General features: G+C 39.1%; 1 long non-coding RNA gene across 1 annotated transcript in view; it reads right to left on the bottom strand.

Annotated features, from left to right (window-relative positions):
• The window catches only part of LOC133615792 (uncharacterized), a 517,593-nt gene that overhangs the window by 352,963 nt on the left and 151,692 nt on the right, over positions 1 to 12,938 (bottom strand). The window lies entirely within an intron of this gene.

The raw sequence follows: 12,938 nt of genomic DNA, 5'->3' as shown, positions 1-12,938 counted from the left end.
GTGTGTTGTCGGAGGGTGTAACAACACGAACAGGGACGGATTCAAGTTGCACCAGTGGCCCAAAGATGCGAAAGTGGCAAGAAATTGGACGTTTGTTCCGCACACTTTACCGACGAAAGCTATGCTACGACAGAGATGGCATAGAAGAATATCGACCCTAGCTTCCCTGGCCTGCTGACATCAACTCCAAAACTGGACAGATCAGCTTTCAGGAAAAGAGCGCGGATGAGGGTATGTCTACAGAATATATTAATTGATGAAAATTGGGCTGTCTGTACTCTCAAAGTGCATGCTGTTGCCAAATGTATTTCATATGCTGTAAACCTAGTTCATAGTTGTTAGTTTCCTTTAATGCCAAACAAACACATACCAATCGTTGGTTAGAAGGCGATCGCCGAATTCGTCCTCGCTTTCTCCCGTGTCGCTGGCTGTTGTGTCGTTTTCGTCGGTTTCGCTTGCATACGGTTCAAACCGATATGGCTCAATAGCTTCAGTTTCTTCTTCAATTTCGTTTTCGCTACCTGCCTCCACACTACAACCATCCGTTTCAATACATTCGTAATCTGTTGAATCGCTTAAGCCGCTGAAATCCGAGTCTGAATCCGAGCTAATGTCGCTATAGCTTGCTGTTCTATGCGCCATGTTTGTTTGTGTTGGCTTCACTATGTGACGTCAATTTTTAATGGTTTTAACCCTTCTGAAATTGTGATAATGTTCCCCTTTAAGTGTGTATCAAACTGGTAGCCTTTCGCATTAATCAGTACCCAAGAAGTAGCTTTTGGTTTCAAAAAGGTTGGTGACCCCTGCTTTACGCAAACCATAAACTGATAGGTGTGGGCTGCACCTGGGAACACACTGATTGGTGTTTCTATGCATGCGTGAGTGTGTGTGCGACTATGCGTGTGTGTGTCTGAGGCTGCAGTGCGTTAATAAATGTCCCCACACGATGTACATTTGACAGTGATTCATAGCAGGGAAACTAACATCAGCCGACGGTGACAGCCAAAATATCTACTAATGTTACTTACCCCGATGTGCTTCCTCAAAATTGACGTTGAGTTCATGTAAGCTTAAGCTTGTTATTTGCCGCTGAAACTTTATGTTCAGTTAATCATGTGACCGCCTGGCTCTGTTTGGTTGGTGAAACGGAGTCAAACGTCACCAGTGACTGCATTTGATTGGTGAAACGCAGGCATGCGATAGATCCTACTTTGAAGGTCTGTCTGACAAACCAAAACAAACAAAGCGTGCATTAACAGATCGATAAAAATCAGTAGCGAGCTGAATGTAGATAAATGGAGCGCAGTAAAAGTAGCGTTTCTTCTCTATAAATATACTCAAGTAAAAGTAAAAGTATGTTGCATTAAAACTACTCTTAGAAGTACAATTTATCCCAAAAGTTACTCAAGTAGATGTAACGGAGTAAATGTAGCGTGTTACTACCCACCTCTGGTCACGAGCTAAATGGTTTTATTTTTTTATTTTGTGTTTGGGAATAGACTGCACCATGAGCCTTCCTTTCCAAAACAGACAGTTAAAATGATGTGTTCAATGTTATACAGACTTGCTCCAAATAAAACCCACACCCACAAATGTTACATTTTTCCCTCCAAAAAAAGTTGTATTTTTTAAAAACATCCATAGAATATAAAAAAAAATGGATCAATAGGTTTTAGATGCGTCATAACAGATTATATTTTGCACATGATAGAATAAATCAATAAAACAACATACTTTTAAATTACTTGCTGAATTTATATTTTAGTTTTGTTCCTTTTTACCGTGTTACACTATTTGTGTGTTTCAAATAAGTAAAAACAATCCTACCCAAATGTGCTTTGCAAAAATGTAGAATTAAAAACCTCAGTAAAAATATAGGAAAGTTACAATCAAGGAATCAAGGGAAAATAATTATAATGTATAAAAATGATTCCACATACAGTCTATGGAATGCTCTCCCTGACCACCTGAGGGCACCACAGACTGTGGATGCTTTTTAAAAAAAAAAAAAAAGCTTAAAAACCCTTCTTTAAAAAAAAAGAAAAAAAAAGAAGCATTTTTATAGATATATGCATACTAGCGCTAGCTATTAGGCTGTTCTAGTTTTTATTTATATTTTTTTTTATTATCTTTTTATTATTTTTATTTTTTTTCAATACACTGTAGCACTTTGAGGTTGTTTGCTCAATGTAAAGTGCTTTCTACAAATACAATCTATTAGGGTGTACCCCGCCTTCCGCCCGATTGTAGCTGAGATAGGCTCCAGCGCCCCCCGCGACCCCAAAGGGAATAAGCGGTAGAAAATGGATGGATGGATGGATATTATTATTATTATTATGATTATACATATGTGTGAACTGTATTATTATTTTATATTTTTAATCAGAAAAATACTAAAAAGCAAATCCAGTCTGCCCTTAGACACTGAACTTTACTCATTTACTCGTATTAATTTGTCTACCTTTTTGTTATGATATAATGTGGGGCGGCACAGCTCGGTCGCTTGAGCTGGCCGTGCCAGCAACTTGAGGGTTCCAGGTTCGATCCCCGTCACTGCCGTTGTGTCCTTGGGCAAGACACTTTACCCACCTTCTCCCAGTGCCACCCACACTGGTTTAAATGTAACTTAGATATTGGGTTTCACTATGTAAAGCACTTTGAGTCACTAGAGAAAAGCGCTATATAAATATAATTCACTTCACTACAATATTACAATTATTTTAGAATAAAATAAGTTAAAAAAAACAACACACAAATGAACTGAATTAAAATATAATCTTTTTTTTCATTTTTTTTTTCATTTATTTCAGGCAATGACATAAAAAAGTACAAAATTGACAACACATAATAATAAATAATAAATAATAGTTTGGCATTGCTTGTGTTGTAAGTCCAGTTTGTTCCATAGTTTTACTCAGCATACAGACACACAAAAACATTTACGAGTGGTTTGAGCTCTCGGCAATGAGAAATATCCAAAGCCTTTAAAGTTATGAGCCTGCACTCGTCTTATAAACAAAACGTTGTAGATTAGGCGGCAATAATTTGTTAAATGCTTTATATAAGATTATTAATGTATTACCGTATTTTTCGGACTATAAATCGCAGTTTTTTTTCATAGTTTGGCCGGGCTCCAGTGCGATTTATACATGTTTTTTTCCTTCTTTATTATGCATTTTCGGCAGGTGCGACTTATACTCTGGTGCGACTTATACTCAGAAAAATACGGTATATATATATATATATATATACATATATATATATATATATATATATATATATATATCAGACTGGAAGTCTCTCCAGAGAGTGGTGAGGACGGCGGAAAAGATCATCAGAACTCCTCTTCCTCCTATCCAGGAGATCGCAAAAAGCCGCTGCTTGACCAGGGCTCAGAAAATCTGCAAAGACTCCTCCCACTCCCACCAAGGACTGTTTTCACTGCTGGACTCTAGAAAGAGGTTCCGCAGCCTCCGAAGCAGAACCTCCAAGTTCTGTAACAGCTTCTTCCCTCAGGCCGTAAGACTCTTGAACGCATCATAATTAAATTATCCCCTCAACTCCCCCCAAAATGGATTAACTCTCTGGAATAAAAAAGACAATATAACATATACATTTATCTGTACAGTAATCTATTTATTTATTTATATATATTTATTTATTTTATATATATACTTATATATTATTTATATATATTTATTTTTTATATATGCACTTTATTTTTTTATCCTGCACTACCATGAGCTTATGTAACGATATTTTGTTCTTATCTGTGCTGTAAAGTTCAAATTTGAATGACAATAAAAAGGAAGTCTAAGTCTAAGATATTTAACAAGGTCATCAAATTTGAGCAACTTTGATTGCATAAACAGATTATGAGTATGTTCTAAATAACCAACGTTGTCTGATTTTTTTCTTTAGAAAGGACATAGTAAAAAATAGTCATATTTATATTATTCATCACGACAGTTGCACCCTTTAATTGGTTTATAACTCATGAATGGTAAATGTTTTAGTAAAACCCCCTAAATCAAAAATCACATGACGTTGATAACTTTAAAAATCAAATAAATGCAATAACATTAAAAGGGAACATAATCACAATTTCAGAATGGTTAAAACCATTAAAAATCAGTTCCCAGTGGCTTATTATATTTTTCGAAGTTTTTTTCAAAATTTTACCCATCACGCAATATCCCTAAAAAAAGCTTCAAAGTGCCTGATTTTAACCATCGTTATATACACCCGTCCATTTTCCTGTGACGTCACATAGTGATGCCAACACAAACAAACATGGCGGAAAGAACAGCAAGCTATAGCGACATTAGCTCGGATTCAGACTCGGATTTCAGCGGCTTCGATTCAACAGATTACGCATGTATTGAAACGGATGGTTGTAGTGTGGAGGCAGGTAGCGAAAACGAAATTGAAGAAGAAACTGAAGCTATTGAGCCATATCGGTTTGAACCGTATGCAAGCGAAACCGACGAAAACGACACGACAGCCAGCGACACGGGAGAAAGCGAGGACGAATTCGGCGATCGCCTTCTAACCAACGATTGGTATGTGTTTGTTTGGCATTAAAGGAAACTAACAACTATGAACTAGGTTTACAGCATATGAAATACATTTGGCAACAACATGCACTTTGAGAGTGCAGACAGCCCAGTTTTAATCAATTAATATATTCTGTAGACATACCCTCATCCGCGCTCTTTTCCTGAAAGCTGATCTGTCCAGTTTTGGAGTTGATGTCAGCAGGCCAGGGAAGCTAGGGTCGATATTCTTCTCTTGATCATCTTCGGTGGCATAAAGGACGGTGTGAGCCAAGACATCCAGGGGGTTTAGCTTGCTCGTCTGCGTGAACAAACTGGTCCTTTGTCCCTGAATTGCTCACACACTCCGGCAGATTCAATGGGGGTCTGGCGGCAGATTTCTTTGACTTTATCGTTGGAAATGCATCTGCTTTGAGTGTCGCAGGATATCCACACATTCTTGCCGTCTGTCGTAATAATAAATGATAAATGGGTTATACTTGTATAGCGCTTTTCTACCTTCAAGGTACTCAAAGCGCTTTGACAGTATTTCCACATTCACGCATTCACACACACATTCACACACTGATGGAGGGAGCTGCCATGCAAGGCGCTAACCAGCAGCCATCAGGAGCAAGGGGTGAAGTGTCTTGCCCAAGGACACAACGGACGTAGCATAGCTTTCGTCGGTAAAGTGTGCGGAACAAACGTCCAATTTCTTGCCACTTTCGCATCTTTGGGCCACTGGTGCAACTTGAATCCGTCCCTGTTCGTGTTGTTACACCCTCCGACAACACACCGACGAGGCATGATGTCTCCAAGGTACGGAAAGCAGTTGAAAAAAACCGGAAAATAACAGAGCTGATTTGACTCGGCGTTTGAGAAAATGGCGGATTGGCGTTGTGACGTCATCGCTCCGAGAGCGAATATTAGAAAGGCGTTTAATTCGCCAAAATTCACCCATTTAGAGTTCGGAAATCGGTTAAAAAAATATATGGTCTTTTTTTCTGCAACATCAAGGTATATATTGACGCTTACATAGGTCTGGTGGTAATGTTCCCCTTTAACTCTTTCTGAGACATTGCTTGCATGCAGCGAACTTGGCCAGTGGGTGTTTTTGTGAGGGTGGAACTGTGGAAACGACGGAGCGTCCTATTGGAGAGCTCTGATGGTCTCTGGTTAATTGTCCCAATGTCCCGAGCTTGTGAGGCTTGCCAGAGGAGCTGAAAGAGAGCAAAGTGGACCAAGTGGTGCTCGCTGCTCGCTGCTCGCTCACACATGCAGACAGCTGGCCTGCATTAGGCCTTATTACAAGGCCTTCTTCACATGTGGCGACATGCTCCTCTTCTTCAGGCACGGTGACCACTGACCACTGACCACTGACCACTGACCACTGACCACAGACGCTGGCCGGCCTGCAGGATGTGCCAGGCTGCTCCACGCCCGCTTTCCACACCACTCGCATCCTAAAATTATGCCATTCAACCTGATTTATGAGCTGCACACGTGTAACTCATTTCAAGGAGCTGATGGAAGTTATTAAAGCAGCCATACTTTTGATGTCACTGGTTGTAATTATTATTTATACCGCTTGTTTTTTTTCTTTGATGTGCCTGAAAGATGGCAGCATATCCAATAGCTCCTTTGACTTCTCGCATTTTACTTTATTTTTAAAGTTAAAGTGCCAATGATTGTCACACACACACTATGTGTGGTGAAATGATTCTCTGCATTTGACCCATCACCTACACCGATGCATCGGCGCATGCGTCGAGCTCATAGAGCAAAACCCTGTGTCGGTGCGCGTACCGCTTTTAGAAAGTCACGTGACCGATCATGAGCTGTTTTGGTCACGTGACCGATACGCGAACTGTGTCGCACTGACGCCTCATCTGTGCCCTGTGAGCGCGTCTTTTCTACAGCCAGAGAAACAATAACTAAGAAGAGAAAGCGTCTAAAAATTAATATGTTGGAAAAACTGTTTTTTTGTTTTTTTTTTTGTTTTTTTTTTTGTTTTGTTTTTTAATGTCCTGTCCAGCTTCTCAGGCAAATCATATAGTTGATGTAGATGCCCATGTCGGCTGTTCAGATTTACTTTACAAAAGAGAAAAGAAAGAAGACAGAGGGGGAAATTGTGGGGACAAGAGGGGGATTAGACAGAGAGACAAAAACAACAACAGCAAACAACAACAACAACAACAATAGAGCAACATCAGCAAATATGACATGTACAAATATGAAACTGTTTTTTTTTTAAATAAAAATGTGTAAAAAAAAATATTATTTCCCAGTCCACAAGCATCCTCATTCACGTTCTCTTAGATTTCCATGTTATGATACATGTTCACATTATTTATTGACTGTATCTAAAAAAGATAAAAAATATATTTTTATTTAAATGAAGTTATGAAATATTCCTAAATGAAATACAATGACTTGGTTTATATTATTGTATATACTAGACCAGGGGTGCTCACACTTTTTCTGCAGGCGAGCTACTTTTCAATTGATCAAGTCGTGGGGATCTACCTCATTCATATATATAATTTATATTTACTTATTTATGAAATATATGTTTTTGTTAACAAGTTAAAGGTGTTTAATGATAATACAAGCATGTTTAACACATATAGTTAATATTGTTAATACATTAAAGGTGTTTAATGATAATACAAGTATGTTTACTACATATAGTTAATATTGTTAACAAGTTAAAGGTGTTTAAAGATAATGCAAGCATGTTCAACACATATAGTTAATATTGTTAAGAAGTTAAAGGTGGTTAAAAATAATACAAGCATGTTTAACACAAATAGTTAATATTGTTAACAACTTAAAGGTGGTTAAAGATAAAACAAGCATGTTTAACACATATAGTTAATATTGTTAACAACTTAAAGGTGGTTAAAGATAATACAAGCATGTTTAACACATATAGTTAATATTGTTAACAACTTAAAGGTGGTTAAAGATAATACAAGCATGTTTAACACATATAGATTCCTTTCTTTCATGAAGACAAGAATATAAGTTGGTGTATTACCTGATTGTGATGACTTGCATTGATTGGAATCAGACAGTGGTGATGATAACGTCCGCATTTTCGAATGGAGGAGAAAAAAAGTCCTCCTTTCTGTCCAATACCACATGAAGGTGGTTGGTTTTTGGCATCTTATTTGTCCAGCTTCCGTACTCCTTTGTATACACTTTACAAGAAATACATTGTCGGCAAACTCCGTAGCTTGCTAGCTTGTGCACGCCAGCTTTCTGAGACTCTTATTTTGGCAGCGCAGGCAGGATGAAGCAGAGCTTTTATTGTGCAACTGTGCAGTCGGTCTTTGGAGTTTTGACGACAGGTACGGCGCCAGAGTCTGTTGAAATAAAGTGTTTCTCGTCTTCCAGTCGGTAATTTTAATGAGCTGGCAGCAGCCAGCGTCATCTCAGAAGACCCTCGGGTGCCGTGAATGTCAATCAAGTGACGAAAGTGACGTCATAGTGAAGATTTATGATCGCTCATTTTTAGGACTATTTTTTTAATGCCTGGCTGGTGATCGACTGACACACCCTCCGAGATCGACCGGTAGATCGCGATCGACGTAATGAGCACCCCTGTACTAGGTCATAAAATCAGTGTCAGTTGAGTCAGTCCATAGGTTGCCTGTAGGGATTTTTAATGTCCAGCAGATGTCAGTATTTAGTGACACAGTATCGACACAGTATCAATACAGTTTTGCAATGTGTCGAAACGCTTCATGACACCTCATCAACCCATCACTTGGTTTTGTTTTTCCGGAAGGTAACGGAAAGTTGGCTCGGGCGAGAAGGGAATGTAAGTAAGTACATGATTTATTAAATATGATCAAAAAAGAAGAAACGAAAAGCGCGCACAGCGGCGGAGAACAAACTATGAAACCAAAAAGACTATAGCACAAAGGCAATTAACTAAGAACATGAAACAAAACACTTACTGTGACATGGGACTGTGAACATGGCTTGAGAGGATAAAGAGTGTGTCAGGGGTATGATGTCCGCCAGGCTGACTGCCTGGCAACTCCAGGGTTAAATAGTAGTGACATGATTAAAGACAGGTGCGTGAGCCGTGAGGGCAGGTGAAAACTAATGAGTTGCTATGGTGACAAACAAGAGTGTACAATGAGTCCAAACGTGGAACAGGTGAAACTAATGGGTAACCATGGAAACAAGACAAGGGAGTGAAAAGCAGGAACTAAAAAGAGTCCAAAACCAAACAAAAACATGATCAACACAGACATGACAACAACCTACCGATCTCAGGGCGGACACTAACCACTAGGCCGCATTTTGGTATTATTCTCAACTTTTCTTGCTTTTTTTTTTTTTTTTAATCACTTATCTTTTCCATGAACCGCTATCTATGGTTCTTCGGCGCTTTTGTGTCATTTTGTTACTTTTATTTTTATTTTCGGGCCATTTTGTGTTTGGTATTAATTAGTTGAGCAGCCGGCCCTTTGTTTACACGCGTGAGGAGCTGTTTGCGCTCTCCTTGCCAGCGCTATGGGGATCGCGGCCGGACATTTCCGTGGAACTACAGAAAAAGCGCCAACTTTGAGCCCTCCGAATTTGGGAGATGGGGCGGGGGGGGGTTTGGTGGTAGCGGGGGTGTATATTGTAGCGTCCCGGAAGAGTTAGTGCTGCAAGGGTTTCTGGGTATTTGTTCTGTTGTGTTTATGTTGTGTTACGGTGTGGATGTTCTCCCAAAATGTGTTTGTCATTCTTGTTTGGTGTGGGTTCACAGTGTGGCGCATATTTGTAACAGTGTTAAAGTTGTTTATACCATACTTGCCAACCTTGAGACCTCCGATTTCGGGAGGTGGGAGGCGTGGTCGGGGGTGGGACGGGGGCGTGGTTGAGGGCGGGGGCGTGGTTAAGAGGGGAGGAGTATATTGACAGCTAGAATTCACCAAGTCAAGTATTTCAAACATATATATATATATATACATACATATACATATACATATATATCTACATCCTGAAAATATGCAAACAAAACTGTGTTTAGATAATTGATACTTCAAACTTGCATAAATAAATCTTAAGGAATATAAGATAACTTGGCTTCTGAGGGCTTCAAAATGTAATGATTAAAATGCTAAAGTTGTTGATAAACAAACAATTATTTTAATAATTAAATATGGTCATTTTAAATTAATTATTATGATCATTTAAAATTAATTATTTCCAATATGTTTATTTTAATGTATAATTCTATGGCTGGATGTAATAAGGAGTCAGAAAAAATACAAATAAAAATACAATTAATTTTTATGTTTTTAGCAAAATATAGTAAAAATGTATTTAGTTTTTTTTTTAAATTAATAAATATAATTATTTATCGGTAAGATAAACATAATAATACAATTTATCTCTAGTCTGGATGATTTAGTTTTTGTCACCCTGTTGTCCTCACTCAGGTCCGCATGGAGCTGGAGGGGGCGTGGCCTCCAGCTCCGGCTGAAAATCGGGAGATTTTCGGGAGAATATTTGTCCCGGGAGGATTTCGGGAGAGGCGCTGAATTTCGGGAGTCTCCCGGAAAATTCGGGAGGGTTGGCAAGTATGGTTTATACGGCCACCCTCAGTGTGACCTGTATGGCTGATGACCAAGTATGGCTTGCATTCACTTGTGTGTGTATAAAAGCAGCATATATTAAGTGACTGGGCCGGCACGCCGGGTGGTAATCGGGAGAAATTCGGGAGAATGGTTGCCCCGGGAGATTTTCGGGAGGGGCACTGATATTCAGGAGTCTCCCGGGAAAATCGGGAGGGTTGGCAAGTATGCGTGCCAGTGGAGAGAACAATTTTGCTTGTAGATCAATAAAGTTTGTCCAAGTCTTAAGTTGTTTTGTGACAAAACAGTCTCAATTGTCACTTTTGGATGTTTTAATGCTGAAGTTCTGGAGTCGCGAAAAAATTAAAAGACTCATATATGTGTTATAGGGATGGCAACACATGATGTAAGTGGCTAGTGTTGCGTTTGGACCAGTTGTTCCTCCCAGGGAATTCAAGTCACAAGTCGCTCCCAAGCTCTTTACGACACTTAAAGCTGAGTAGAAAAACCACCAGAGACAGAACAGGTATTTTGTAATATATTTGCAAAGCTTTGTAAATACATTGAGACCAGTCCAGCATCGAACATTCAATCGCGCCGCCAAGATGGTCTGCCCCCCTCCAATGAAAAACCCTCTCCCCTATCAAGTCTCTCTCCCTCCCACCCTCGCAGTCTTGTCCCTCCAGCCCAAACACATGCCCATTGTCCTCCGCACCTGGACATAAGGATAGATAAGAGAAAGGAGTATCTCTCTTTCTTACATTCCACACTCAAGGTTAAGCACACAGTATTTGCAGACAACCAAAAGACCACAATTGGAAGAAAAACACTAGCTGTTTTGTAATATGATTATGAAATTAAAGAAGTAACACTTAAATTCGGATATATGTAAATATCTGCCTCCGACACTAGTTAGCTATATTAGCCTACTATCAAAATGACTTTGAAGGACTATGTGTCGCAGGCTGACGCAAATCTTCATTGACAGAAATGTTGAAATGTAATATTTATTCCACACATTTTTACAACATTAGAAAACATTAGTAAAACTTCTCATAAGGTGAGATAACTCCTGGAAATGACTGTCTTAGAATGTCCAAATGTATAAATGTGTGTGTCCAAGTTAATTTAAGTTAGTTCTTCTAATGGATTTATGACTATCTTTGCAAGCTGGGTAACATTTGCTGTGGTCTGGAACAGCATGGCACACAAGCAACTATCAGAAATGCAGCCAATATTACATACAGATAAAGTGTCATGAGACATGGAAAAATAAAGTAAATACACAGAGGACATAAGTAAGGGAAATTAAATGAGCTCGAATATACCTACAAACGAGGCATAATGATCAATCAATCAATCAATCAATGTTTATTTGTATAGCCCTAAATCACAAGTGTCTCAAAGGGCTGCACAAGCCACAACGACATCCTCGGTACAGAGCCCACATAAGGGCAAGGAAAAACTCACCCCAGTGGGACGTTGATGTGAATGACTATGAGAAACCTTGGAGAGGACCGCATATGTGGGTAACCCCCCGCCCCTCTAGGGGAGACCGAATGCAATGGATGTCGAGTGGGTCTGACATAATATTGTGAGAGTCCAGTCCATAGTGGATCCAACATAATAGTAAGAGTCCAGTCCATAGTGGGGCCAGCAGGACACCATCCCGAGTGGAGACGGGTCATGATGCAATATGTACATACAGCTAGCCTAAATAGCATGTTAGCATGGATTAGCTTGCAGTCATGCAGTGACCAAATATGCCTGATTAGCACTCCACACAAGTCAATATCCTCAACAAAGCTCACCTTTGTGCATTCACGCACAGCATAAAATGTTTGGTGGACAAAATGAGACAAAAAAAAGGAGTGGCATAAAACGCGTCTTTCTGTGGCAGCGTCGGAGAAAGTTGTACACGTAAACAAACGAGTCACAGTCCACACAACGGTGAGTTCAAGGGCCGCTGAAAATAGTAGGACAAAACAGCGCTCGCCAAATACTCTCATCAGTGACGCATAAACACAAACATATTAAGTAGTGGACTTTCTGACAATTAGGAATGTTTGTGTCATGTTTGTCCTCTTACAGAAACCATATTACAACAAAAAACATATTTTTCACACCCTTTTTTTTTCCATTTCCATACATTTTTGGAAAAGCTTCATGGACCCACCGCTAAAGAGCCGCGGGTTGCTGACCACCGCACCAGATGAAGCCCGCATGCCACAGTTTAAAAATAAGTGCACTCAACTATACAGGAGGAGACACTGAACTATTATCTCCTATAATCTCACCAAAACAACCTATATTTGACACATTCATCTAATTAAAGAAGGGTCATTTATCATCTTGGTGCTGTAAACTGAAAATGTGTTTCTTCCTCAGTGGATTTGTGTGGGTGTTTTTTGTTGTTGTTTTTTTTAAGTTATTGCAAGTGTGTGTCAGTACTGCCCCACTGCGGTCACAACCTAGTACTGCATCCTTAGGTTAAAACCAACCCATCCATCCATTGATTGATTGATTGATTGAAACTTTTATTAGTGGATTGCACAGTACAGTACATATTCCGTACAATTGACCACTAATTGGTAACACGCGAATAAGTTTTTCAACTTGTTTAAGTCGGGGTCCACTTAAATCAATTCATGGTATTAGAGATGTCCGATAAATGCGTTAAAATGTAATATCGGAAATTATCGGTATCGTTTTTTTTATTATCGATATCGTTTTTTATTTTTATTTTTTATTTTTTATTTTTTATTTTTTTTATTAAATCAACATAAAAAACACAAGATACACTTACAATTAGTACACC

This window comes from Nerophis lumbriciformis, linkage group LG01 (genome assembly GCF_033978685.3).
Source record: "Nerophis lumbriciformis linkage group LG01, RoL_Nlum_v2.1, whole genome shotgun sequence".
Classification (NCBI taxonomy): domain Eukaryota; kingdom Metazoa; phylum Chordata; class Actinopteri; order Syngnathiformes; family Syngnathidae; genus Nerophis; species Nerophis lumbriciformis.
The sequence above is the reverse complement of the archived record's forward strand: the minus strand, read 5'-3'. Positions and strand labels throughout refer to the sequence as shown.